The sequence below is a fragment of the Xenopus laevis genome, chromosome 2S, assembly GCF_017654675.1.
Source record: "Xenopus laevis strain J_2021 chromosome 2S, Xenopus_laevis_v10.1, whole genome shotgun sequence".
Classification (NCBI taxonomy): domain Eukaryota; kingdom Metazoa; phylum Chordata; class Amphibia; order Anura; family Pipidae; genus Xenopus; species Xenopus laevis.
Genome location: NC_054374.1, coordinates 163,653,155 through 163,679,783, shown reverse-complemented (window position 1 = coordinate 163,679,783; position 26,629 = coordinate 163,653,155). Strand labels below are relative to the sequence as shown.

General features: G+C 43.3%; 1 protein-coding gene across 1 annotated transcript in view; it reads left to right on the top strand.

Annotated features, from left to right (window-relative positions):
* The window catches only part of acer3.S (alkaline ceramidase 3 S homeolog), a 47,156-nt gene that overhangs the window by 787 nt on the left and 19,740 nt on the right, over positions 1-26,629 (top strand).

The window sequence follows — 26,629 nt, the reverse complement described above, 5'->3', positions numbered from 1 at the left end:
TATAGTAGGAGAGATGGTGTGGTTCTATAGTAACAGTGGGATAAAGTCTCTGGAAGGGAGTTGACTGTGGATAGCAGGTTATAGTAGGGAGAGATGGTGCCTATAGGTAACAGTGGATAATAGTCTCTGGAAGGAGTTGTGACTGTGGATAGCAGTATAGTAGGGAGAGATGTTGTCTATAGTAACAGTGGATAATAGCTCTGGGAAGGAGGTGACTGGTGGATAAGCAGGTATAGTAGGGAGAGATGGTGTTCTATAGTAAACAGTGGATAATAGTCTCTGGGAAGGGAGTTGACTGTGGAAGCAGGTATAGAAGGAAGAGATGGTGCCTATAGTAACAGTGGATAATTAGTCTCTGGGAAGGAGTGTTACTTGGATAGCAGGTATAGTAGGAGAGAGAGAGAGAGAAGAGATGGTGCCTATAGTAACAGTGGATAATAGTCTCTGGGGAAGGGAGTGTGACTTGGGATGAGCAGTATAGTAAGGAGAGATGGGTGCCTTAGTAACAGTGGATAATAGTCTCTGCGGAAGGGAGTGTGACTGTGGAAATAGCCAGTATAGTAGGAAGGCATGTGCTATAGTAACAGTGGATAATTTAGTCTCTGGAAGGGAGTGTGGACTGTGGATTTAGCAGGTATAGTAGGAGAGATGGTGCCTAAAGTTAAAGTGGATAATAGTCTTGGGAAGAAGGTGGACTGTGGATAGCAGGTATAGTAAGGAGAGATGGTGCCTATAGTAACAGTGGGATAATAGTCCTGGGAAGGAAGTGTGACTGTGGATAGCAGGCTTATAGTAAAGGAAAGAGATGGTGCCTAAAGTAACAGTGGATAATAGTCTCTGGGAAGGAGTGTGACTGTGGGATAGCAGGTTATAGTTAGGGAGAGATGTGCCTATAGTAACAGTTGGATTAATAGTCTCGGAAGGAGTGTGACTGTGGGATAGCAGGTATAGTTAGGAGAGATGGTGACCTATAGTTAACAGTGGATAATAGTCCTCTGGAAGGGAGTGTGACTGTGGGATAGCAGGTAAGTAGGGAGAAAAGAGATAAGAAAAAGAATCAAGTAAAAGAAAAGATAAACGAAAAAAGAAGCAGAGAAGAAGAAGAGAATGAAGACGAGAAGAAAATAAGAAGAGAGAGATAGACAAGAAAGCAGAAAAGAGAATGAAGAGAGAGAGTATAAAAAAGAAAAAGAGAGCAAGAGAGAAAAAAGAAGAGAAAGAGAAGAAAGAAAAGGAGAGAAAAGAGAAAGAGAAGAAAGATGGGTCTTGTCTATTAGTAACAGTGCGGATAAATAGTCTCTGGGAAGGCGAGTGTGACTGTGGATAACAGGTATAGTGAGCGAGAGATGGTGTCTATAGTAAAAACAGTGGCGGAATAATAGTCTCTGGTAAGGGAGTGTGACTGTGGAAGCAGGATATAGTAGGAGAGATGTCTATAGTAACAAGTGGGATATTACTCTGGGAAGGAGGTGGACTGTGGGAGCAGGTATAGGTAGGGAGAGATTGGTATCTATAGTAACAGTTGGGATTAATAGTCTCTGGAAGGAGTGTGACTGTGGGATGCAGGTTTTAGTTAGGAGAGAGTGCCCTATAGCGAACAGTGGGATAATAGTCTCTGGAAGGAGTGGTGACTGTGCGGATAGCAGGTTTAGTAGGAGAGATTGGTGCTATTAGTACAGTGGGAATAATAGTCTCTGGAAGGGAGTGTTGGACTATGGATAGCAGGTATAGTAGGGGAGATGGTGCCTATAGTAACATGGATAATGAGCTCTGGGAAGGGAGTGTGGACTTGTGGGATAACAGGTATTAGTAGGAGAGATGTGCGTATAGAAACAGTGGATAATAGTCTCTGGGAAGGGAGGTGATGTGGGAAACAGTATGTAGGGAGATTATGTGTCTATATAACAGTGGATAATAGTTCTGGGGAAGGGGAGTTGTGACTTGTGGATAGCAGGGTATTATAGGGAGAAGAAAAGAGAGACAGTAGATGGTGCCTATAGTAACAGTGGATAATAGTCTCTGGGAAGGGAGTGTGACGTGCGATAGCAGGTATAGAGGGATGAGATGGTGGCCTATAGTACAGTGGATAATATCTCTGGAGGGAGTGATGGGGACTGTGGGATAGCAGGTATAGTAAGAGAGATGTGCCATAGTAACAGTGGATAAATAGTTCTGGGAAGGGAGTGTGGACTGTGGGATAGCAGGATATATAGGGAGAAGATTGGTGCCTATAGTAACAGCTGATATAGTCTCTGGGAAGGAGTGTGACTGTGGGATAGCAGGCTATAGTAGGGAGAATGGTGCCTATAGTAACAGTGGATAAATAGTCTTCTGGGAAGGAGTGTGACTGTGGGATAGCAGGTAATAGTAGGGGAGATGGTGCCTATAGTAACAGTGGATAATAGTCTCTTGGGAAGGGTGTGACTGTGGGATAGCAGGTATACTTAAGGAGAGATGTGCCTATAGTAATAGTGGGATAATAGTCCTCTGAAGGGAGTGTGACTGTGCGGATAGCGGTATAGTAGTGAAGAGATGGTTGCCTATAGTAAAACAGTGGAATAGTCTCTCGGGAAGGGAGTGGTGGACCGTGGATAGCAAGGTTATAGTAGGGAGAGAAGATGGTGCCTATAGTAACAGTGGATAATAGTCTTTTCTGGAAGGGAGTGTGACTGTGGGATAGCAGCTATAGTAGGGGAGAGATGCGTGATGCTATAGTAACAGTGGATTAATAGTCTCTGCGGAAGGGCAGTGTGACTGTGGGATTAGCAGGTATAGTAAGGAGAGATGGTTGCCTATAGTAACATGGATAATAGTCTCTTGGAAGGGAGTGGACTGTGGGATTAGCAGCGTATAGTAGGGAGAGATGGTGTCTATATAACAGTGGGATAATAGGTCACTTGGAAGGAGTGTGACTTGGATAACATATAGTAGGGAGAGATGGGTCTATAGTAACAGGGGATAATAGTCTCTGGGAAGGCTAGTGTGACTGTTGGATAGCAGGTATAGTAGGGAGGATGGTGTCTATAGTAACAGTGGGAATAATAGTCTCTGGGAAGGGAGTGTGACTGTGGCGATAGCAGGCTATAGTAGGGAGAGATGTTCGTAGTAAACAGTGGGATATTAGTCTCTGGGAAGGAGTGTGACTGTGGGATTAGCAGGTATAGTAGGAGAGAGATGGTATCTATAGTAACAGTGGGATAATAGTCTTGGGAAGGGAGGTGTGACTGTGGATAGGCAGGTTTAGTAGGGAGAGATGGGCCTATAGAACAGCTGGGAATAATAGTCTCTGGGAAGGAGGTGTGACTGTGCGGATAGCAGGTTTAGTAGGAGAGATGGTGGCCTATAGTAAACAGTGGGAATAATAGTCTCTGGAGGGAGTGTGACTATGGGATAGCAGGTATAGTAGGGAGAGATGGTGCCTTATAGTAACAGTGGATAAAGTCTCTGGGAAGGAGTGTGACTGTGGATAACAGTTATAGTTTAGGGAGAGATGGTGCCTATAGTAACAGTGGCATTAATAGTCTTGCGGAAGGAGGTGCTGGACTGTGGGATAAACAGGTATGAGTAGGGAGAGATGGTAGATCTATAGTAACAGTGGATAAATTCTCTGGTAAGGATGTGACTGTGGATAGCAGGTATAGTAGGGAGAGATGGTGCTATAGTAACAGTGGATAATAGTCTCTGGAAGGGAGTGTGACTGTGGGATTAGCAGGTATAGTAGAGAGATGGTGCTTATAGTAACAGTGGATAATAAGTCTCTGGGAAAGGGAGTGTGACTGTGGATAGCGGTATAGTAGGAGAGGATGGGCCTATAGTAACAGTGGATTAATAGTCTCTGGAAGGGAGTGTGACTGTGGTAGCAGGTATAGTAGGGAGAGATGGTGGCCTATATAAACAGTGGATAATAGCTCTGGGAAGGGAGTGTGACTGTGGGAATAGCAGGTATAGTAGGGCGAGATGGTGCCTACTATAACAGTGGATAATAGTTCTCTGGGAAGGGAGTGTACTGTGGATAGCAGGTATAGTAGGGAGAGATGGTGTCTATAGTAAACAGTGGATAATAGTCTCTGGGAAGCGGAGTGTGGACTGTGGATAGCAGGTATAGTAGGGAGAGATGGGTCTATAGTAACAGTGGATAATAGTCTCTGGGAAGGAGTTGACTGTGGGATGCAGGTATAGTAGGAGAGATGGTGTTTCTTATAGCTAACAGTGGGATAATAGTCTCTGGGAAGGGAGTGATGGACTGTGCGCGATAGCAGGTATAGTAGGAGAGATTTGCGTGATCATAGTAACAGTGGATAATAGTCTCTGGAAAGGAGTGTGACTGTGGGATAGCAGTATATAGGAGAGATGTGTCTTTAGTAACAGGGGATAATAGTTTCTGGGAAGGGAGGTGACTGTGGGATAACAGTATTTAAGTAGGGAGAGATGGTGGCCTATAGTAACAGTTGGATAATAGTCTCTGGAAGGGAGTTGTGACTGTTGGGATAGCAGGTATAGTAGGAGAAGATGGTGCCTATAGTAACAGTGGATAATAGTCTCTGGGAAGGGAGTGGGACTGTGAGATAGCAGGTATAGTAGGAGGAGATGGTGCCTATAGTTACAGTGGATACATAGTCTCTGGGAAGCGGAGTGCTGACTGTGGATAGCAGGTATAGTAGGCGAGAGGATGGTGTCTAAGCTAACAGTGGCTAATAGTCTCTTGGGAAGGGAGTGTGACTGTGGGATAGCAGGTATAGTAGGAGAGATGGTGTCTATAGAACAGTGATAATGTCTCTGGGAAGGGAGTGAGACTGTTGGGATGCAGGTATAGTAGGGAGAGATGCTGCCTATAGTAACAGTGGATATAGTCCTGGGAAGGGAGTTGTGACTGTGGATAGCAGGTATAGTAGGAGAGATGGTGCCTATAGTAACAGTGGATAATAGTCTCTGGAAGGATTGTGACTGTGCGATAGCAGTATTAGTAGGACGAGATGGTGTCTTATAGTAACAAGGGATAATAGCAGTATAGAAGTGAGGCCACTTTGCACAGTTATTTGTTTTTCAGTTTAAAGACATTTCAGTGTAACAACCCAAATTGACAAAGGGCACTTATATACCCCCCTATGTGGGTGATGTAAATGGGCATTATGTCTCCTTGATGGATAGGCCATTTAGTAGTGTAGGACATGTGTTAGTTGTACTTTACACCAGTACATATAACATATAGAGGGTGCAGGGGACACTCAGCAGAGTAATTATAATAAAGTGTTTCCTTCCTGCAGGGGCAGAGCTGATAGGATGTTGTGTTTCTATTCATAGAAACGAATTGTGATATTGTTCTCTCTGCGAATAACTTTCCTTTGAATTTGATAGCAGTTGGAATTTGTGAGAAATGAAGCAAGAAAATCCTCCTTACAGTGGTTAGTCAAACATGAGTCAAACTCCCTACTAAGAGAGTGCAATTAGTGCTTCATTGATTTAGTTATAATTTATTCTATTTAAACTTAGCAAGAATACTCCCCGAACCCCCTGACTTTCCGTCCCCCAGAAGATTGAATTGTAACAGTCTCTTATGGAAGGCTTTGAAAGTGTTAAAACATTATGACGTTTTCATGGGCTGCTGTCAATCAAAAAATATTATAGGACAACTACACTCTCTCCTGTTTGGCTGCTATGGTGGCAAAATCGGACTGCAACCTTGTGCTTTATATGGTCACAGAAACCCTCAGTGAAACTCTAATATTCCTTATCATTTACAGTAGGGGTACATTATCCCTTATAATACATGAGAAGATTACTCAGAGTTCCCTGTATAACTCAGCCTGCAAGCCTGTGCCTTTATATTGGTCACAGAACAACCCCTCAGTGACTTTCTAATATCCTTATCATTTACAGTAGGGGGTACATTATCCCTTATAAATACTATGACGTGATACTCAGAGTTCCCTGTATAAACTCAGCCTGCACCTTGGCCTTTATATGGTCACAGAGGCCCCTCAGTTGACTTCTAATATCCTTAATCATTTTACAAGTAGGGGGAACATTATCCCTTATTAAACACGAGTGATACTCAGATTCCCTGTATATCTCAGCCTGCAGCCTTGTGCCTTTATATTGCGTCACAGGAGCCCCTCAGTGACTTCTAATACCTTATCATTACAGTATGGGGTACATTATCCCTTATAAACATGAGTGATACTCAGAGTTCTATGGATACTCAGCCTGCAGCCTTGTGCCTATATTGGTCACAGAACAACCCCTCAGTGACTCTAATTCCTTATTATTTACAGTAGGGGGTACATAATCCCTTATAATAACATGAGTGATACTCAGAGTTCCCTGTATTAACTCAGCCTGCAGCCTTGTGCCTTTATATGGTCACAGAACAACCCCTCAGTGACTTCTAATATCCTTTTATCATTTACAGTAGGGGGTACATTATCCCTTATAATACATGAGTGATACTCAGAGTTCCCTGTATAACTCAGCTGCAGCCTGTGCTTTATAGGTCACTCAGAAAAAACCTCTCAGTGACTCACTAATATCCTTATATTTACAGTAGGGGGTAACATTACCCCTTATTATATATGAGTGATACTTCAGAGTTCCCTGTAGACTCAGCCTGCAGTCTTGTGCCCTTTATAATGTCACAGGAATAACCCCCTCAGTGACTTCTAATTAATCCTTATCATGTACAGTGGGGTACATTATCCCTATAATACATGAAAGTGATACTCAGAGCTCCCTGCGCTTATAACTTCAGCCTGCAGCCTTTTGCTGCCTTTATATGGTTCACAGAGCCCCTCATGACTTCTAATATCCTTATCATTTACAGTTAGGGGGAACTATTATCCCTTATCAATACACGAGTGATACTCAGAGTTCCCTGTATAACTCAGCCGCACCTGTGCTTTATAATGGGTCACAGAGCCCTCAGTTGACTTCTTAATATCCTTATCATTTACAGTATGGGGTACATTTAATCCCTTATAATACATGATTATACTTCATAGAGTTCATGTAATAACTCAGCCTGCAGCCTTTTGCCTTTATATGGCACAGAACAACCCTCAGTGACTTCTAAATATCCTTATTATTTACAGTAGGGGGTTTACATTATCCCTATAATACATGATGATACTCAGAGTTTCCCCTTATACTCAGCTGCAGCCTTGTGCTTTATATGGTCACAGAACAACCACCTCAGTGACTTCTAATATCCTTATCATTTACAGTAGGGGTACATATCCCTTATATACATGAGTGATAACTCAGAGTTCCGGTTATAACTCAGCCTGCAAGCCTTGTGCCTTTATATGGTCACAGAAAAAACCTCTCAGTGACTTCTTAAATATCCTTATTCATTACAGTAGGGGGACATTACCCTTATAATATATGAGTATACTCAGAGTTCCCTGTAGAAACTCAGCCTGCCAGTCTTGTGCCTTTATATGGTCACAAATAACCCCCTCAGTGACTTCTAAATATCCTTATCATTACAGTAGGGGGTACATTATCCCTTATAATACATGAGCTGATACTCAGAGTTCCTGTATAACTCAGCCTGCAGCCTTGTGCCTTTATATGGTCACAGAGCCCCTCAGTGACTTCTTAATATCCTTGATCATTTACAGTAGGCGGGAACATTATTCCCTTAAATACACGAGTGATACTCAGATTCCCGTATAACTCAGCTGCAGCCTTTGCCTTTATATGGTCACAGAGCCCTCAGTGACTTCTAATACCTTATCATTTACAGTATGGGGCTACATTATCCCTTATAATACATGAGTGATACTCAGATTCTAGTATAACTCAGCCTGCAGCCTTGTGCCTTTATATGGTCACAGAACAACCCTCAGTGACTTCTAATTATTCCTTATTATTTACAGTTAGGGGGTACATTATCCCTTATAATACATGAGTGATTACTCAGAGTCCCTGATAAACTCAGCCTGCAGCCTTGTCCTTTATATGGTCACAGAAAACCCCTCAGTGACCTTCTAATATCCTTATCATTTTTACAGTAGGGGGTAACATATCTCCTTTATAATACTTTGAGTGATACTCAGAGTTCCCTGTATAACTCAGCCTGCAGCCTTAGTGCCTTTATATCGGTCACAGAAAAACCATCTCAGTGACTTTCTAATATCCTTATTCATTTACAGTAGGGGGTACATTACCCCCTTATAATATATGAGTGATACTCAGAGTTCCCTGTTAGAACTCAGGCCTGCAGTCTGTCCTTTATATGGTCCACAGAATAACCCCTCAGTGCTTCTAATATCCTTATCATTTAACAGATAGGGCGTACATATCCCTTATAATACATGAGTGATACTCAGATTTCCCCTGTTATAACTCAGCCTAGGGGCCAATGCTATACAACTCTAGGGCCAAACTAAGGGGGGAATCTGATTGGATGATATATTGCGATTAGGAACAATTATCCTAGTTCCTGTGGGTGATGAGCACCATCCTCCCCTGTTGTATATACACCAGATCTGCTCCATTGCTGCCCAGAACCTTCTGATTAAATTTTGCACCCATGCTGGATATGTTGAGTCATGCCTGATATACTCTTTAATTTGTTACTTTTCCTTGAACTGCTCCAGTGTGTATCAGAAAACAGAGAACAAATACAAATGGCACCGTCTGCACCACTCACTCTATTTATACAAATATACCCGGAATATGTCTTGAAACATGTAACATAGGTCACTTGGAAAAAGACACATGTCCATCAAGTACAACCTTTTAATCCTATTTAACCTGCCTAACTGCCAGTTCATCCAGAGGAAGGCAAAAAACCCATCTGAAGCCTCTCCAATTTGCCTCAGAGGGAACAATCCTTCCTGACTTCCAAGATGCAATGGACCAGTCCCTGGATCAACTTGTACTATTGAGCTATCTTCCATATCCCTGTATTCCTCACTTGCTAAACACCATCAAACCCCTTCTTATACCTATCTAATGTATCACCTGTACCACTGATTCACTTCCCAGCTCCTCCCTTGTTAAACACCCTTTCCCTCCTCTAATCTCATGGCTCCCTTCCTGTCTGCTGGAGAGCTACTGGTGAAAAACCAATCCGACCCTTCCTTGTACCTATCTAATGTATCAGCCTGTACCACTGATTCACTTTCCCAGCTCTCCCTGTAACACCCCTTTCCCTCCTACTAATCTCATTGGCTCCCTCCTGTCGCTGCGGAGGCGCTTACTGCTGTGAATTAAAGCATCCGACCTTTCCTTATACCTATCTAATGCTATCAGCCTGTACCACTGATTCAGGAGACAATTCCACATCTTCACAGCTCTCACTGCTATCAAACCCCTTCCCAATATTAGCTGGAACCTCTTTTCTTCTAACGGAATGGGTGACCTTGTTCCAGCGAAAGACCTTACTGGTAAATAAATCATTAGAGAGATTATTATATATCCCCTTATTATATTTGTATACATATTTATCATATCTCCCCCTTAAGCGCCTCTTATCCAGCATGAACATCCCCAATTTGCCTTTCCCCATAACTGATCCCTTCCATTCCCTTTATCAGCTTAGCCGCTCTTTCTCTGTACTTTCTCTATTTCATTACTGTCACTATTTATTATTCCTATTGATAATAAAAGTTGAAGTGTCTCTGCGTCCAGTCCCTGTGCGCCGTTAATTTAACGGGCTTAATGTCTAGTCATATATATAATTTATGTATAATCACATTACTTTCAGCTGCTACGCAATATGTTTGGCTCTATATAAATACATGTAATAATAATTTAAAATAAAATAATATATAATGATCATATCCCTTTGACTGTCTCTTCTCCATTGCGTATGAACCAATCCCAACTTGTTTTCCCCATAACTGATTCCATTCCTTCATTCCAACCGCTTAAATTTCTCATAGTCTGTACAGAGAGATCCCATAAAACTATGACAGCATAGGTATTCCTCTGCTACTTAAGCACAATCAGCAGGAACAGTCCCTAAGTTTGCTCATAGTCTGGTACAGAGAGATCCCATAAAACTATGGCACATAGGTATTCCCTGTTACAAGCACAAATTCAGCAGGAACAGTCCCCTGAGTTTGTCATAGTCTGTACAGAGAGATCCCATAAAACTATGGCAGCATAGGTATTCCCTGTACTAAGCCATTCAGCAGGAAACAGCCCCCTAAGTTTGCTCAATAGTCTGTACAGAGAGATCCCATAAAACTATGGCAGCATAGGTATTCCCCTGTACTAAGCACAATTCAGCAGAACAGTCCCCTAGTTGCTCATAGTCTGTACAGAGAGATCCCATAAAAAACTATGCACATAGGTATCCCCTGTACTAAGCACAATCAGGCAGGAAACAGTCCCTGAAGTTTGCTTCAAGTCTGCTACAGAGAGATCCCATAAAACTATGCAGCATTAGGTTTCCCTGTGTACTAAGCACAATTCAGCAGGAACAGCCCCCTAAGTTTGCTCCATAGTCTGTACAGAGATGATCCCATAAAACTATGGCAGCATAGGTATTCCCCTGCTACTAAGCACAATTCAGCAGGAAACAGTCCCTAGTTTGCTCATAGTCTGTACAGAGAGATCCATTAAACTATGGCAGCATAGGTTATTCCTCTGTCTAAGCACATTCAGCAGAACAGTCCTAAGTTATGCTCATAGTCTGTTACAGAGAATCCCATAAAACTATGGCAGCATAGGTATTCCCTGTACTAAGCACAAGTTATCCCAATGTTATTAATAGGGAAAAGATAAATATAAGAAGTCCAGTGATCCAATGTTATTAACTAGGGAATAAAGATAAATATAAGGAAGCAGTGATCCCAATGTTATATTAATAGGAATAAAGATAATATATAGAAGGCCAGTGATTCCCAAGTTATTAATATGAAATAAGATAAACATATAGGAAGGTCAGTGATCCCAATGTATTAATAGGGAATAAAGATTAAAATATAGAAGGTCAGTGATCCCAATGTTATTAATAGCGGAATAAAGACTAAACATATAGGAAGGCCTGCGGGCCCTAGAACGTGTGTTTTGGAGCGTCAGTCAGTTGGCTGGCAGTTGTGGCCCTGCTCTTCTGCAAGGAAACACTAGGGGGAGTCATTGCCGATCTGTCTCTGTTAACTTCTCACATAGAAAATATTTCACTTTCGTCCATTATCATTAATTAACAACTATTTAAAGCACAACAGGGAATCATCCAAGCCATATAATACATGAGTACATTACAGTAAAACATAAAAAAAGAAGCTGATAACTGATATAAGAGGTAAAAAAGCTGTGACCAAAAAAGCTTGCAATCTAAAGAAGAAGGGGTATGAGTAGGAGTGATCGTTTAGGAACACCGGAAGGGGGCATTGTTACCCTGGGAAAACACCATTCTGGAACTGGGCGTTATTGTTATATGTTAACTCTTTCCTTTGACCTTCAGCTTTGTTGGACTCAGATCCACAGCCTCCACTTCTTTACGCCTTCCAGCTTTACTAAAAGGGGCCCTAATCAGATATTGCTTGGGCCACTGGGTCTTCAAATGTTGGGCGCCGTTGTATTATTATTTCTGAGGCCAGTCATAGTATATTGCTGGGCTATTGTACAGGTATCTGAGTCCACTGTCCCCCTTTTTGCCCTACTGTCCCATCTTTTTCTACTGTCTCCATTTTGACCCCACTGTCTCCATCTTGTTTTACTGTCTCCATCTTTTCCTACTGTCGCCATCTTTCCTACTGTCTCATCTTGTCCTACTGTTCGCCATCTTTTCCTACTCTGGTCTCCATCTGCCCTACTGTCTCCCATCTTGCCCTACTGTCGCCCATCTTTTCCTACTGTCTCCATCTGTTCCTACGTCTCCATCTTTTCCGTACTGTCGCCATCTTTTCCTTACTGTCTCCATCTTGTCCTACTGTCTCATCTTTTCCTAACTGTCCCACTTCCTACTTGTCTCCATCTTGCCTACTGTCTCCATCTTTTCCCACTGCACTCCATTTTGCCCCACGTCTCCATCTTGTTTCTACGGGTCTCCATCTTGTTTCTACTGTCTCCATCTTTTTCCTATGGTCTCCATCTTTTTTTCTTACTGTTTCCATCTTGCCCTACTGTCTCCACTTTTCCTACTGCTCCATTCTTGCCCTACTGTCTCCCATCTTGCCCTACTGTCTCCATCTTGTTCTACTGTCTCCATCTTTTTCCTACTGTCTCCATCTTGCCCTTACTGTTTCCATGTTTTCCCACTGTCTCCATTTTGCGCCCACTGTATCTCCATCTTGTCCAGCTGTCTCCATTTTCCCCACTGTCTCCATCATTACCCTACTGTCTCCATCTTTTCCTACGTGTCTCCATCTTGTCCTACTGTCTCCATCTTACCCTATGGTCTCCATCTTATCCTATTGTCCCATCTTACCCTACTGTCTCATCTTGTCCTATTGTTCTCCCTCTTACCCTACTATCTTCCATCTTATCCCACTTGTCTTCATCTTTCCTACTGTCTCCATCTTGCCCTATTGTCTACTTCTTTCCCTACTAATCTCCATCTTGGTCCCACTGCGTCTCCATCTGCCTACTGATCTCCATATTGTCCTACTGTCTCCATCTTCCCTACTTTCTCATCTTGCCCTACTGCTCCATATGTCCTACTGTCTCCATATTGTCATTACTGTCTCCACCTTGCCCCACCTGTCTCCATTCTTGCCCCACTGCTCTCCATCTTGTTTCTACTGTCTCCATCTTGCCGTTCTTTCTCAATCTTCTCCTATTGTCTCTATCTGCCCTACTGACCATTTCTATGACAAAGTTGCCAACTTTGTGTGGCCACAAACTTTTGAGCCCCTCTGCATCCACTCTGTGCTGCGTATAAAGAGCTATTGGGTGCATGTGCTTAGTTGAGAGGATTGGGGAGAGAAAGGCCCGGTGCTGCCATGCAGACTGCTTAGCTCATGGGTACAGCCCATTCATTGCTGTCAGCTTCTGCCACCTGCACCATTTACACTGACACAGATATTTTTTGGCCCAGAAAAATGTGCTCATTTGTGCCAAATTACCCAGATAATGTCACTATTAATATGAAAAATATTTCCTTGTGAAGCCCTGCGCCGTTCAATTAAAGATAAACAAGCTGTGATTGGAGAACAAGGCGGCTTGTTTGGCCCTTTGACATTGTGCTGAGATATCTGCCTCTCTAAACCAAACACCGACGAGCCGAGGGAAGTCTCTTTATTTATACGTCTCTTCATTCACTGCCAATTGTTTATATCTCTGGGAATCCAGCCTGACAAACACAAAGCATTGCTCTATTTGTTTCTATGTAATTTAAGGAGGGAGCTGCCAATGGCTTCCCACACCACAATACAGAATTAGGTGAATGGAGAGACGTATAATTTAAAAGAGACTTCCCTCGGCTCGTCGGTGTTTTGTTAGAGAGGGCAGATATTCTCAGCACAATGTCAAGGCAAACAAAGCCGCCTTGCTTTCTCCAACACAGCTTGATTTATCTTTTTATTGAACGGGCCAGGCTTCACAAGAAATATTTTTCATATTAAAGTGACATTATCTGCGTATTGGCACAAATGAGCAACATTTTTCTGGGCCAAAAATATCTGTTCAGTGTAAATGCTGCAGGTGGCAAGAGCGAACAGCATATGAATGGGCTGTACCCATGAGCTACAGTCTGCGCATGGCAGCACCGGCCTTCTCTCCCAATCCTTACTCAACCCTAAAGCACATGCACCCAATAGCTCTTATACCAGCAACAGAGTTGATACAGAGGGGCTCAAATTATGTTTGGCGCCAACACAAAGTTGCAAACTTTGTTCATCAGAAAAATGGTCAGCTAGGGCAAGAATTAGAGACAATAGGAGTAAAGATTTGAGAAAGAACCGCAAGATGAGAACAGTAGGACAATGATGGAGACAGTTGGGGCAAGATGGAGACAGTGGGCAAGTGTGGCAGACAGTATTGGACAATATGGAGACAGTTAGGACAATATGGAGACAGAGGGCAAGATGGAGAAAGTAGGGAAGATGGAACAGTAGGACATATGGAGACAGTAGGGCCAAGATGAGACAGTGGTACAAGATTTGGAGATAGTAGGGAAAGCAAGTTAGACAATAGGGCAAGATGGAGACAGTAGGAAAAGATGAAGACAGGTGGATAAGATGGAAATAATGTAGGGCTAAGAGGAGACAAGCGACAAGGATGGAGGACAGATATTAGGGGTTAAGATGGAGGACAATAGGATCAAGATGGAGGACAGTAGTAAGATGAGGCACAGTAGGACCAAGATGAGACAGTAGGACAATTTATGGAGACAGTAGGGTAAGATGGAGGACAGTGGCGCAAATGAAGACAGCTGGACAAGATGGAGACAGTTGGGCCAAAATGGAGACAGTGGGGAAAAACATGGAAACAGTTAGGCAAGATGGCAGACAGTAGGAAAAGATGGAACAGTTAGACCAAGATGGAGGGACAAGTAGGGCAAGATGGAGACAGTAGGGCAAGATGGCGAGACAGTAGGGAAAAGGATGGAGACAGTAGGGCAAGATGGAAACAGTAGGAAAAGATGAGGACAGTAGGAAAGATGGATACAGTAGTAACAAGATGGAGACAGTAGAACAAAAAGATGGAGACAGTTGGGGCAAAATGGAGAACAGTGGGAAAAGATGGGAGACAGTAGGGGGGGGGGGGGGGGGGGGGGGGCAAGATGGAACAGTAGGAAAAACGATGGCGGACAGTAGGAAAAGATGGAGACAGTAGGACAAGATGGAGACAGTAGGAAGATGGCAGGACAGTATGGAAAAGATGGAGGACAGTAGGACAAAGATGGAGACAGTAGGAAAAGATGGCGACAGTGGATTGTGGGAGCTGGGCGAGGCTAGGCCTGGTCGGAGGAAGGGATAGGGGTGGGTTGGCTAGGGGGTGGAGTGGTATGTGGAGGCGCGTGCCGGAAGGAGACGTGGCATGGAGTCGAGAAGTGTGGGGCGGGAATTGGGCGGGTGTCTTACGACGCGACGCGTTGGAAGTAGTCGTGGTAGAGGTTGGTATGAGCTCTTCGCTGATTAGACAGATCGGGTAACCGGTAACGCGGGAGTGCGCGAGAGTAGTACACCGGGCGACTGAGTCTTGGCGGATGGTAGGTGGGGGTGGCGCGGGTGTGGGGTGGTGAGAGGGGTAAGAAGGAGCGGACGAGTCGCGGTAGCGTAGGCGGTGAGCTCGGGGGCAAGGCGCATCGGGTGTGCGGGGGCATTGCGAGATTGGGTGGGGGTGTACGGGGTGCGGGGTGAGAGCGGATGCGGAACGGAGCAGACGCGGTGGAGTTGTGGGAGTGGAGGACCTGCGGCGGAGGGGAGCGAAGCGAGTGGTAAGGACAGACTGCGTGTCTGGCAGGGGGTAGGGCAAGAATGGAGACAAGCTAGGGCAAGATGTGATACAGTAGGAAAAGATGAGCGACAGTAGGACAAGATGGACGACCAGTAGGAAAAAGATGGCGACAGTAGCGAAAAGATGCGAGACTAGTTTAGAACAAGATTGGACGACAGTGGGGCAAAATGGAGACAGTAAGGAATAAGATGGCAGACAGTAGGGCAAAAGGGGGGACAGTGACTCCAGGCAATACCTGTACAATGAGCCAGCCAATATCTATGCGACTGGCCTCAGCAAAATAAATAATACAACGCGCCAACATTTGAAGACCCAACCGTATTCAATGGGGCCCCAGAAATCATCTGATATAGCGGCCCCTTTAGTAAATAGCTGAAGGCAGTAAAGAGTGGAGGGCTGTGGATCTTGAAGTCCAACAACAGCTGAAGGTCCCAAAGGAAAGAGTTAACCATATTAACATAACGCCCAGTTCCAGAATGTGTTTTCCCCCAGTGTACAATTGCCCCTTCCCAGGTGTTCCTAAACGATCACTCCTACTCATACCCCCTTCTTCCTTTTAGATGCAAGCTTTTTGTCACAGCCCTTTTTACTTCTTATATCAGTTATCAGCTTCTTTTTTTTATGTTTACTGTATGTACTCATGTATTTATATGGCTTGGATGATTCTGTTTGTTGGTTTAATAGCTAATTTAATTAATGATAATTGACGAAAGCTGAAATGATTTCTATGTGCAGAAGTACAGAGACAGATTCCGGCAAATGACTCCCCCTTAGTGTTTACCTTGCAGAAGAGCAGGCGCCCACACTGACCAGCCAAACTGACTGACGCTCAAAAACACACGTCTAGGGCCCCGCAGGCCTTTCCTATAGTTTCATCTTTATTCCCTATTAATAACCATTGGGATCCACTGACCTTCCTATATGTTTATCTTATATTCCCATAATTAATAACATTTGCCGGTATCACTGATCCTTCCTATATGTTTATCTTTATTCCATATTAATAACATTGGATCACTGCCTTCCTATATATTTATCTGTATTCCCTATAATACATTGGGCAATCACTGGACCTTCCTTATATTTAATCTTTTATATCCCTATTTAATAACATTGGGATCCACTGACCTTCCCTATATATTTATCTTTATCCCTAATTAATAACATTGGGGATAACTGTGCTTGGTACAGGGAATACCTATGCCTGCCATAGTTTTATGGGATCTCTCTTTGTACAGACTTCATGAGCAAACTTAGGGACTGTTCCTGCTGAATTGTGCTTAGTACAGAGGAATACCTTGCTGCCATTAAGTTTATGGATCTCTCATGTACAGACTATGAGCAAACTTAGGACTGTTCCTCTGAATGTGGCTTATACAGGGAATACCTATGCTGCCATAGTTTTTATTGGGATTCTCTCTGTACAGACTATGACAAACTTAGGGGGCTGTTCCTGCTGAATTTGTGCTTAGTACATGGGAATACCATGCTGCCATAGTTTTATCGGATCTCCTGCTTACAGACTATGAGCAAAACTCGGGGACTGTTCCTGCTGAATTGTGCTTAGTTAACATTGGCGATACCTATGTTGCCATAGTTTTTTATGGTGATCTCTCTGTACAGGACTATGAGCAAACTTTAGGGACTGTTCCTGCCTGAATTGCTGCTAGTACAGGGGGAAATTACCTATGCTGCCATAGTTTTATGGATCTCTCTGCTACAGACTATGAGCAAACTTTAGGGGGCTGTTCCTGCTGAATTGTGCTTAGTACAGGAATACCTATGCTGCCCAAGTTTATGGGATCTCTCTGTACAGACTATGAGCAAACTCAGGGACTTGTTCCTGCTGAATTGTGCTTAAGTTACAGGGATACCTATGTGCCAATAGTTTTATTGGGATCTCTCTGTACAGACTATTGAGCAAACTTAGGACTGTCCGGCTGAATTGTCTTTAGTACAGAGGAATACCTATGCTGTCATAGGTTTTATGGACATCTCTCTGTACCAGGACTATGAGCAAATTTAAGCGTTGGGAAATGGACAAGGAATGAATCAGTTAATGGGGAAAGACAAGTTGGATGGTTACACTGGAGAGAAGCAGACCAGTATCAAGGGGATATGATCATTATATATTATTATTTTTATTTATTACTTTTAAACATGTATTTATATAGAGCCAACATATTTGCGTAGCACTGAAAAGTAAAGGAATTATACATAAATATATATAGACTAGACATTAAGCCCGCTTAATTAAACGGCAGCGCACCAGTGACTGGAACGGCAGAGACACTTCAACTTTATTATATAGGAATATAAATAGTGCGACAGTAATGAAATAGAGAAAAAGTACAGAGAAGAGCGGCTAAGCTGATAAAGGCTAATGGAAGGGATCAGTTATGGGGAAGGCAAATTGGGGATGTTCATGCCTGGATAAGAGGCGCTTAAGGGGAGATATTGATAACTATGTATAAAATATTAAGCGGATCATAAATAATCTCTTCTAATGATTATTTATCCGTAGGTCTTTCCAGCTGACAACAAGCGGTCACCATTTACCGATTAGAAAGAAAAAGAGGTTCCAGCTAAATATTGGAAGGCGTTTTGTTACAGTGGAGAGCTGTGAAGATTGTGGAATGTCTCCCTGAAACAGTGTGGTTACAGGGTGATACATTAGATAAGGTTATAAGGAAGGGTCGGAATGCTTATCACCAGTAGCGCCTCCCAGCAGACAGGAGGGAGCCAATGAATTAGAGGAGAGGAAAGGGGTGTTTACAGGGAGAGCTGGAAGTGAATCAGTGGTACAGGCTGATACATTAGATAGCCGTACCAAGGAAGTCGGTCGGGATGCCCTTATTCACCAGTAGCTTCCCCCCTTTTTTTCCCCCAAGGGGGGCCAACAGGAGGGAGCAATGAGATAGAGGAGCGGAAAGGGTCGTTACAGGAGAGCTGGGAAGTGAACAGTGGTACAGGCTTCGATACATTAATAGGTATTAAGGGAAGGGGTTTGATGGTGTTTAGCAAGGAAGGAATACCAGGATATGGGAGATAGCTCATAGTGTACAAGTTGATTCCAGGACTGGTCCAATTGCCATCTTGGAGTCAGGAAGGAAATTGTTTCCCCCCTCTGAGGCAATTGGAAGGCTTCAGATGGGTTTTTGCCTTCCTCTGGATGAAACTGGCAGTTAGGAGGTTAAAATAGCGATAAAAGGTTGTACTTGATGGACATGTGTCTTTTAACAAGTACTATGTTACTATGTTTCAGACCAATTCCCGGGTTATATTTGTATAAATAAGAAGTGAGTGGTGCAGACGGTGCCCATTTGTATTTTTGTTCTCTGTTCTCTGTATACACCACTGAGCAGTTCAAGAAAGTAATCAAATTAAAGAGTATTAATCAGGCATGACTCAACATATCCAGCATGGCGCTCCAAAATTAATCAGAAGAGGTTCTGGGCAGCAAATGGAAGCAGATCTGGTGTATATACCAACACGGGTGAGGATGGTGGCTTCATCACCCACAGGACTAGGATATTGTTTCCTAATCCAATATATCCATCCAATCAGATTCCCCTTAGTTTGGCCCTAGATTGTTTATAGCATGGCCCTAGGCTGAGTTATAACAGGGAAATCTGAGTTATCACTCATGTATTATAAGGGATAATGTCCCCCTACTGTATAATGATAAAGGATATTAGAAGTCACTGAGGGGTTATTTCGTGACCATTATAAAGGCACAAAGACTGCAGGCTGAGTTCTACAGGGAACTCTGAGTATCACTCATATTATTATAAAGGGGTAATGTACCCCCTACTGTAAATGATTAAGGATATTAGAAGTCACTGAGAGGTTTTTCTTATGTGACCATATACAAAGGCACAAGGCTGCAGGCTGAGTTATACAGGGAACTCTGAGTATCACTCAGTATTATAAGGGGATTTAATGTTACCCCCCTACTGTAAATTGATAAGGATATTTAGAAGTCAACTGAGGGGTTGTTCTGTGCACCATATTAAAGGCACAAGGCTGCAGCTGAGTTATACAGGGAACTCTGAGTATCACTCATGTATTATAAGGGATAATGCCTACCCCCTACTGTAAATAATAAAGATATTAGAAGGTCACTGACGGGAGCTTGTTCTGTGACCATATAAAGGCACAAGGCTTGCAGGCTGCATGTTATACATAGAACTCTGCAGTATCACTCATGTATTATAAGGGATAATGTAACCCCATACTGTAAATGATAAGCGATATTAGAATCACTTGAGGGGCTCTGTGACCATTATAAAGGCACAAGGCTGCAGGCCTGAGTTATACAGGGAACTCTGTAGTTATCACTCGTGTTATTATAAGGATAATGTTGCCCCCTACTGCTAAATGATAAGGATATTAGAATGTACACTGAGGGGCTCTGTGCACCATTATAAAGGCACAAGGCTGCAGGCTGAGTTACTACAGGCGAACTCTGAGTATCACTCATGTATTATAAGGGATAATGTACCCCCTACTGTTAAATGATAAGGATATTAGAAGTCACTGGGGGTTATTCTGTTGACCATATAAAGGCACAAGACTGCAGGCTGAGTTCTACAGGGAACTCGAGTAATCACTCATATATTATAAGGGGAATGTACCCCCCTGACTGTAAATGATAAAGGATATTAGAAGTCACTGAGAGTTTTTCTGACTGACCATATAAAAGGCACCAAGAGCTGCAGGCTTTGAGTATAACAGGGAACTCTGAGTATCACTCATGTATTATAAGCGGATAATGTACCCCCTACTGTAAATTGAATAAGGATATGTAGAAGTCACTTGAGGTTGGTTCTGTGACCAATAAAGGCACAAGGCTGCAGGCTGAGTTTATACAGGGACTCTGAGTATCACTCATGTATTAATAAAGGGACTAATGTACCCCCTAACTAGTAAATAATAAGGATATTAGGAAGTCACTAGGGGTTGTTTTCTGTGGACCATATAAAGGCACCAAGGCTGCAGGCTGAGTGTATACATAGAAACTCTGAGTATCACTTCATGTATTATTAAGGGAAATGTACCCCAATACTGTTAAATGATAGGATATTAGAAGTCACTGAGGGGCTCGTGACCATATAAAGGCACAAGCTGCAGGCCTAGTATACAGGGAAACTCTGAGTAATCACTCGTGTATTATAAAGGGATTAATTTCCCCCTACTGTAAATGATAAGGTATTAGAAGTCACTGAGGGCCTGCTGACCATATAAAGGCACAAGGCTGCAGGCTGAGTTATACAGGGAACTCTGGAGTTATCACTCAGTATTATAAAGGGATAATGTACCCCCTACTGTAAAATTTGATAAGGAATATTAGAAGTCACTGAGGGGTTATTCTGTGACCATATAAAGGCACAAGAACTGCAGGCTTGAGTTCTACAAGGAACTCTGGCAGTATCACTCATATATTATAAGGGGTAATTACCCCCTTTACTGTAAATGATAAGGAATTAGAAGTCACTGAGGGTTTCTTGCTGACCATATAAAAGCACTAAGGCTGCAGGCGATATACAGGCGAACTCTGAGTATTCACTCAGTATTATAAGGAAAATGTTACCCCTACTTGTAACATGATAAGGATATTAGAAGTCACTGGAGCGGCGTTGTTCTGTGACCAGTATTAAAGGCACATAGGTGCCAGGCTGAGTTATACAGGGAACTCTGAGCTAGTCACTCATGTTATTATAAGCGGATAATGCTACCCCCTTACTGTAAATTAATAAGGATATTAGAAGTCCACTGAGGGGTTGTCTGTGACCATATAAAGGCACAAAGGCTGCAGGCTGGAGTTATACCATAGAACTCTTGAGTATCACTTCATGTATTATAAGTGTAATGTACCCCATACTGTAAAATGATAAGGCATTATTAGAAGTTCACTGAGGGGCTCTGCTGACATTATCAAAGGCACAAGGCTCGCAGGCTGAGTTTATTACAGGAAACTCTGAGTATCCACTCGTGTATTATAAGGGAATAATGTTCCCCCTACTGTAAATGATAAGGAATATTAGAAGTCACTGAGGGGCTCTGGTGACCATATAAAGGCACAAGGCTGCAAGGCTGAGTTATACAGGGAACTCTAGTATCACTCATGTATTTATAAGGGATAATGCTACCCCCTACTGTAACATTGAAAGGAATATTAGAAGATCACTGAGGGTTGCTTCTGTGACCATATAAAGGCACAAGGCTGCAGGCTGAGTTATTACAGGAACTACTGAGATTATCTCTCATGTATTATAAGGGATAATGTACCCCCTACTGTAAATGATAAGGAATTAGAATCACTGAGGGTTTCTTGTGACCATATAAAAAGGCACAGGTTGCAGTACCATTTGCCACCACTAGCAAGCCAAACAGGAGAGGAGTGTAGTGTCCTATAAATAATTTTTTGATTGACAGCAGCCCATTGAAAAACCCTCATAATGTTAACACTTTCCAAAGCCTCCATAAGAGACCTGTTACAATTTCTCTTCTGGGAGCGGAAGTCAGGGGGTTCGGGAGTAAAATTCCTTTGCTAAGTTTAAATTAGAATAATTATAACTAAATCCAATGAACACTAATTGCACCTCTCTTTAGTAGGGAAGTTTGACTCATGTTGACTAACAAACTGTAATTAAAAGGGGAGGGGGATTTTTTTCTGCTTCATTTCTCACAATTCCACTTGCTACAAATTCAAAGCGAAAGTTATTCGCAAGAGAGAAAAATATCACAATTCTTTCTATGAAATAGAAACACAACATCCTATCGAGCTCTGCCCCTGCCAGGAAGGAAACACTTGTATTATAATTACTTCTGCTGAGTGTCCCCTGCACCCTCTATATGTATAGTACTGGTGTAAAGTACAAACTAACACATGTCCTTACATCTACTAAATGGCTATACCATCAAGGAGACATAATGCCATTTACATCACACATGGGGGTATGAAAGTCCCTTGCAAATTGGGTGCTTCATGAAATGTTCATTTTTACATGACATACTGTGCAAGCTGCCTCACTATACTATACCTGCTATTATCCCTCTGTTACTATAGACACCACTCTCCCTAACTATACCTGCTTCCCACAGTCACACTCCCTTCCCAGAACTATTAGTCCACTGTTACTATAGGCACCATCGTCTCCATACTATACCTGCTATCCCCACAGTCACACTCCCTATCTCCAGCAGACTTATTATCCACTGTTACCATTAGGCACGCATTCTCTCCCTTACTATACCTGCTATCCCACAGTCACACTCCCTCCCAGAGACTTTATCACACTGTTACTATAGACACCATCTTCTTCCCTACTAACCTGCTATGCCCACAGTCACACTCCCTTCCCAGAACTAATTAATCCACTGTTACTATAGGGACCATGCATCTCCCACTATATACCTGCTATCCCACAGTCACACTCCCTTCCCAGAGACTATTATTCACTGTTAACTATAGGCACCTCTCTCCCTACTATTACCTGCCTATCTCACAGTCCCACTCCCTTCCAGCAGACTATTATCCATGTTACATATAGGGCACCATCTCTCCCTAACTTACCTGCTAGTCCCACAGTCACACTCCCTTCCCAGAGACTATTATCACTGTTACTAATAGGCCACCAATCTCTCCCCTAATATACCTGTTATCCCACAGTGCACCTACCCTTCCCAGAAACTATTTATCCCACTGTTACTTATAGACACCATCTCTCCCTACTATACCCTGCTATCCCACAAGTCACACTCCCTTGCCCAGAGGACTATTATCCACTGTTACTATAGGACACCAATGCTCTCACCTACTATACCTGCTATTCCCACAGTCACACTCCCTTCCAGAGACTAGTTATTCCCCACTGATTACTATAGACACCACATCTCTCCCTACTATACCTGCTATTCCCACAGTCACACTCCCTTCCCAGAGACTATATCCACTTGTTACTATAGACACCATGCTCTCCCTACCTATACCTGCTAATCCCACAGTCACTAACTCCCTTCCCAGAGACTATTAATCCACTTACTTAGACACCATTTCTCTACTTATACCTGCCTATCCCACAGCACACCTCCCTTCCCAGAGACTATTATCCCACTGTCACTATAGGCACCATCTCGCCCTACTATACCTGCTACTCCCACAGGTTCACACTCCCTTTCCCAGAGACTTTATCCACTTGTTATAAGGACCATCTGCCCCTTACTATAACGCTGCTAATCCACAGTCACACTCCCTTCCCAGGCGACTATTACACTGCTTACTATAGGCACATCTCTCCCTATACTATACCTGCTATCCCCACAGTCACACTCCCTTCCCAGAGACTAACGTTATTCCACATGTACGTATAGCACCATCCTCTCCCTACTATACCTGCTATCCCCACATCAACATCCCTTCCAGGAGACTATTATTCCACTGTTACTATAGGCACCATCTCTCCCATACTGATACCTGCTATCCCACAGTCACAGCTGCCTTCCCAGAAGACTATTATCCACTGCTTACTATAACACATTCTCTCCCTACTATACCTGTTATCCCACAAGTCACACTCCCTCCCAGAGACTATTAGTCCACTGTTACTATAGGCCACCATCTCTCGCCTACTGATACCGTTATCCCACAGTCACACCTCCCTTTCCAGAGACTATATTTCCACTGTTACTATAGGCACCCAACTCTCTCCCTACTAGTAACCTTCATATCCCACTATCACACTCCCTCCCATGAGACGTATTACTTTCTTTCCCAACTGTTACTTTTAAAGAGGCCACCATGTCTCCCTACTAAACCTGCTATCCACAGTCACACGTCCCTTCCAGAGAGACTATTATCCCACTGTTACTATAGGACCATCTCCCCTACTAAACCTGCTATCCCACAGTCACACTCCCTTTCCCAGAGACTATTATCCCACTGACTATAGATACCATCTCTCCCTTACTATACCTGCTATCCCACAGTCACACTCCCTTCCACGAGACGTAATATCCCACTTGTTACTAATAGGACACCATCTCTGCCCTATCTATACCTTGCTATCCCACAGCACAACTCCCTCTCCCCAGAGGACTATTATTTCCCACTGTTACTATAGCAGACACCATCTCGCCCTACTATTACCTGCTATTCCAACAGTCACACTACCTTCCCAGAGAACTATTTATCCCACTTACTATAGACACCATCTCTCCCTACTATACCTTAGTCTATCCCACAGTTCACACTCCCTTCCCAGAGGACTATTTATCCCAACTTTACTATAGACACCATCTCTCCCTTACTTATACCTGCTATCCCACAGTCACACTCCTTCCCAGAGGACTATTATCCACTGTTACTATAGGCACCATCTCTCCTTTTACTATACCTGCTATCCCACAGTCACACCCCTTCCCAAGAACTATTATCCACTGTTACTATAGGCACCCATCTCTCCCTACTCATACCTGCTATCCCACAGGTCCACACCTCCCTTCCCAGAGACTATTATCCACTGTTACTATAGGCACCATCTCTCCCTTACTATTACCTGCTATCCCACAGTCACACTCCCTTCCCAGAGACATTATCCACTTTACTAATTAGGCCACCATCTCTTCCTACTATACTGCCTATCCCACAGCACACTCCCTTCCCAGAGACATATTATTCCACTATTACTATAGGCACCAATCTCTCCTTACTTATACTGCTATCCCACAGTCACACTCCTTGCCAGAGACTATTATCCACTGTTACTATTAGGCACCATCTCTCCCTACTATACCTGCTATCCACAGTCACCACTCCCTCCCAGAGACTTATTATCCCACTTTTACTATAGGCACAATCTCTCCACTATACCTGCTATCCCGACAGTCAACACTACCCTTCCCAGAGACATTATCCACTGTACTATAGGCACCGACTCTCCCTACTATACCTGCTATTCCCACAGGTCACACTCCCTTCCCAGAGACTATTATCCACTGTTTACTATAGGCACCATTCTCTCCTTACTCATATACCTGCTATCCACGAGTCACCACTCCTTCCAGAGACTATTATCCACTGTTACTATAGGCACCATCTCTCCCTACTATACGCTCTATCCCACAGTCACCACTCCCTTCCCAGAGACTATTATCCACTGTTACTATATGCGCACCATCTCGTTCCTACTATACCTTGCTATCCCACCAGTCACACTCCCTTCCCAACAGAGACTATTATCCCACTGTTTACTATAGACAACCATCTCTCCCTACTATACCTTGTATCCCACAGTCACACTCCCTTCCCAGAGACTATTTATCCACTGTTACTATAGGCACCATCTCTCCCTACTATACCTGTTATCCCACAGTCACACTTCCCTTCCCAGAGGACTATTATCCACTGTTACTATAGCACCATCTCTCCCTTACTATACCTGCTATCCCATAGTCACACTCCCTTCCCAGAGACTATATCCCACTGTTACTATAGGCACCATCTCTCCCTACAACCTGCTATCCCACAGTCACACTCCCCTTCCCAGAGGACATATTATCCCACTGTTACTATAGGCACCATCTCTTCCCTACTAAACCTGCTATCCCACAGTCACACTCCCTTCCCAGAGAGACTATTATCCCACTGTTACTGGATAAACCACTCTCCCTTACTATAACCTGCTATGCCCACAGTCACACTCCCTTCCAGAGACCTAATATTCCACTGTTACTATAGACACCATCTCTCCCTACTATACCTGCTATCCCACAGTCACACTGCCCTTTACCAGAGACTATATTCCCCACTTTACTATAGGACACCATCTCTCCCTACTATACCTGTGAGTTATTCCCAACAGTCACACTCCCTTTCCAGGAGACTATTATCCCCACTGTTACTATAGACACCATCTCTCCCTACTATACTGCTATCCCACAGTCACACTCCCTTCCCAGAGACTATCTATTCCAACTGTTACTATAGGCACCCATCTTCCCTACTATACCTGCTATCCCACAGTCCAACACTCCCTTCCCAGAGACTATTATCCCACTGTTACTATAGGCCACCATCTCTCCCCTACTATACCTGCTATCCCACAGTCACACTCCCTTCCCAGAGACTATTATCCACTTGTTACTATACGGCACCATCTCTTCCTACTATACCTGCTATCCCACAGTCACACTTCCTTCCCAGAGACTATTATCCACTGTTACTATAGGACCATCTCTCCTTACTATACCTGCTATCCCACAGTCACACTTT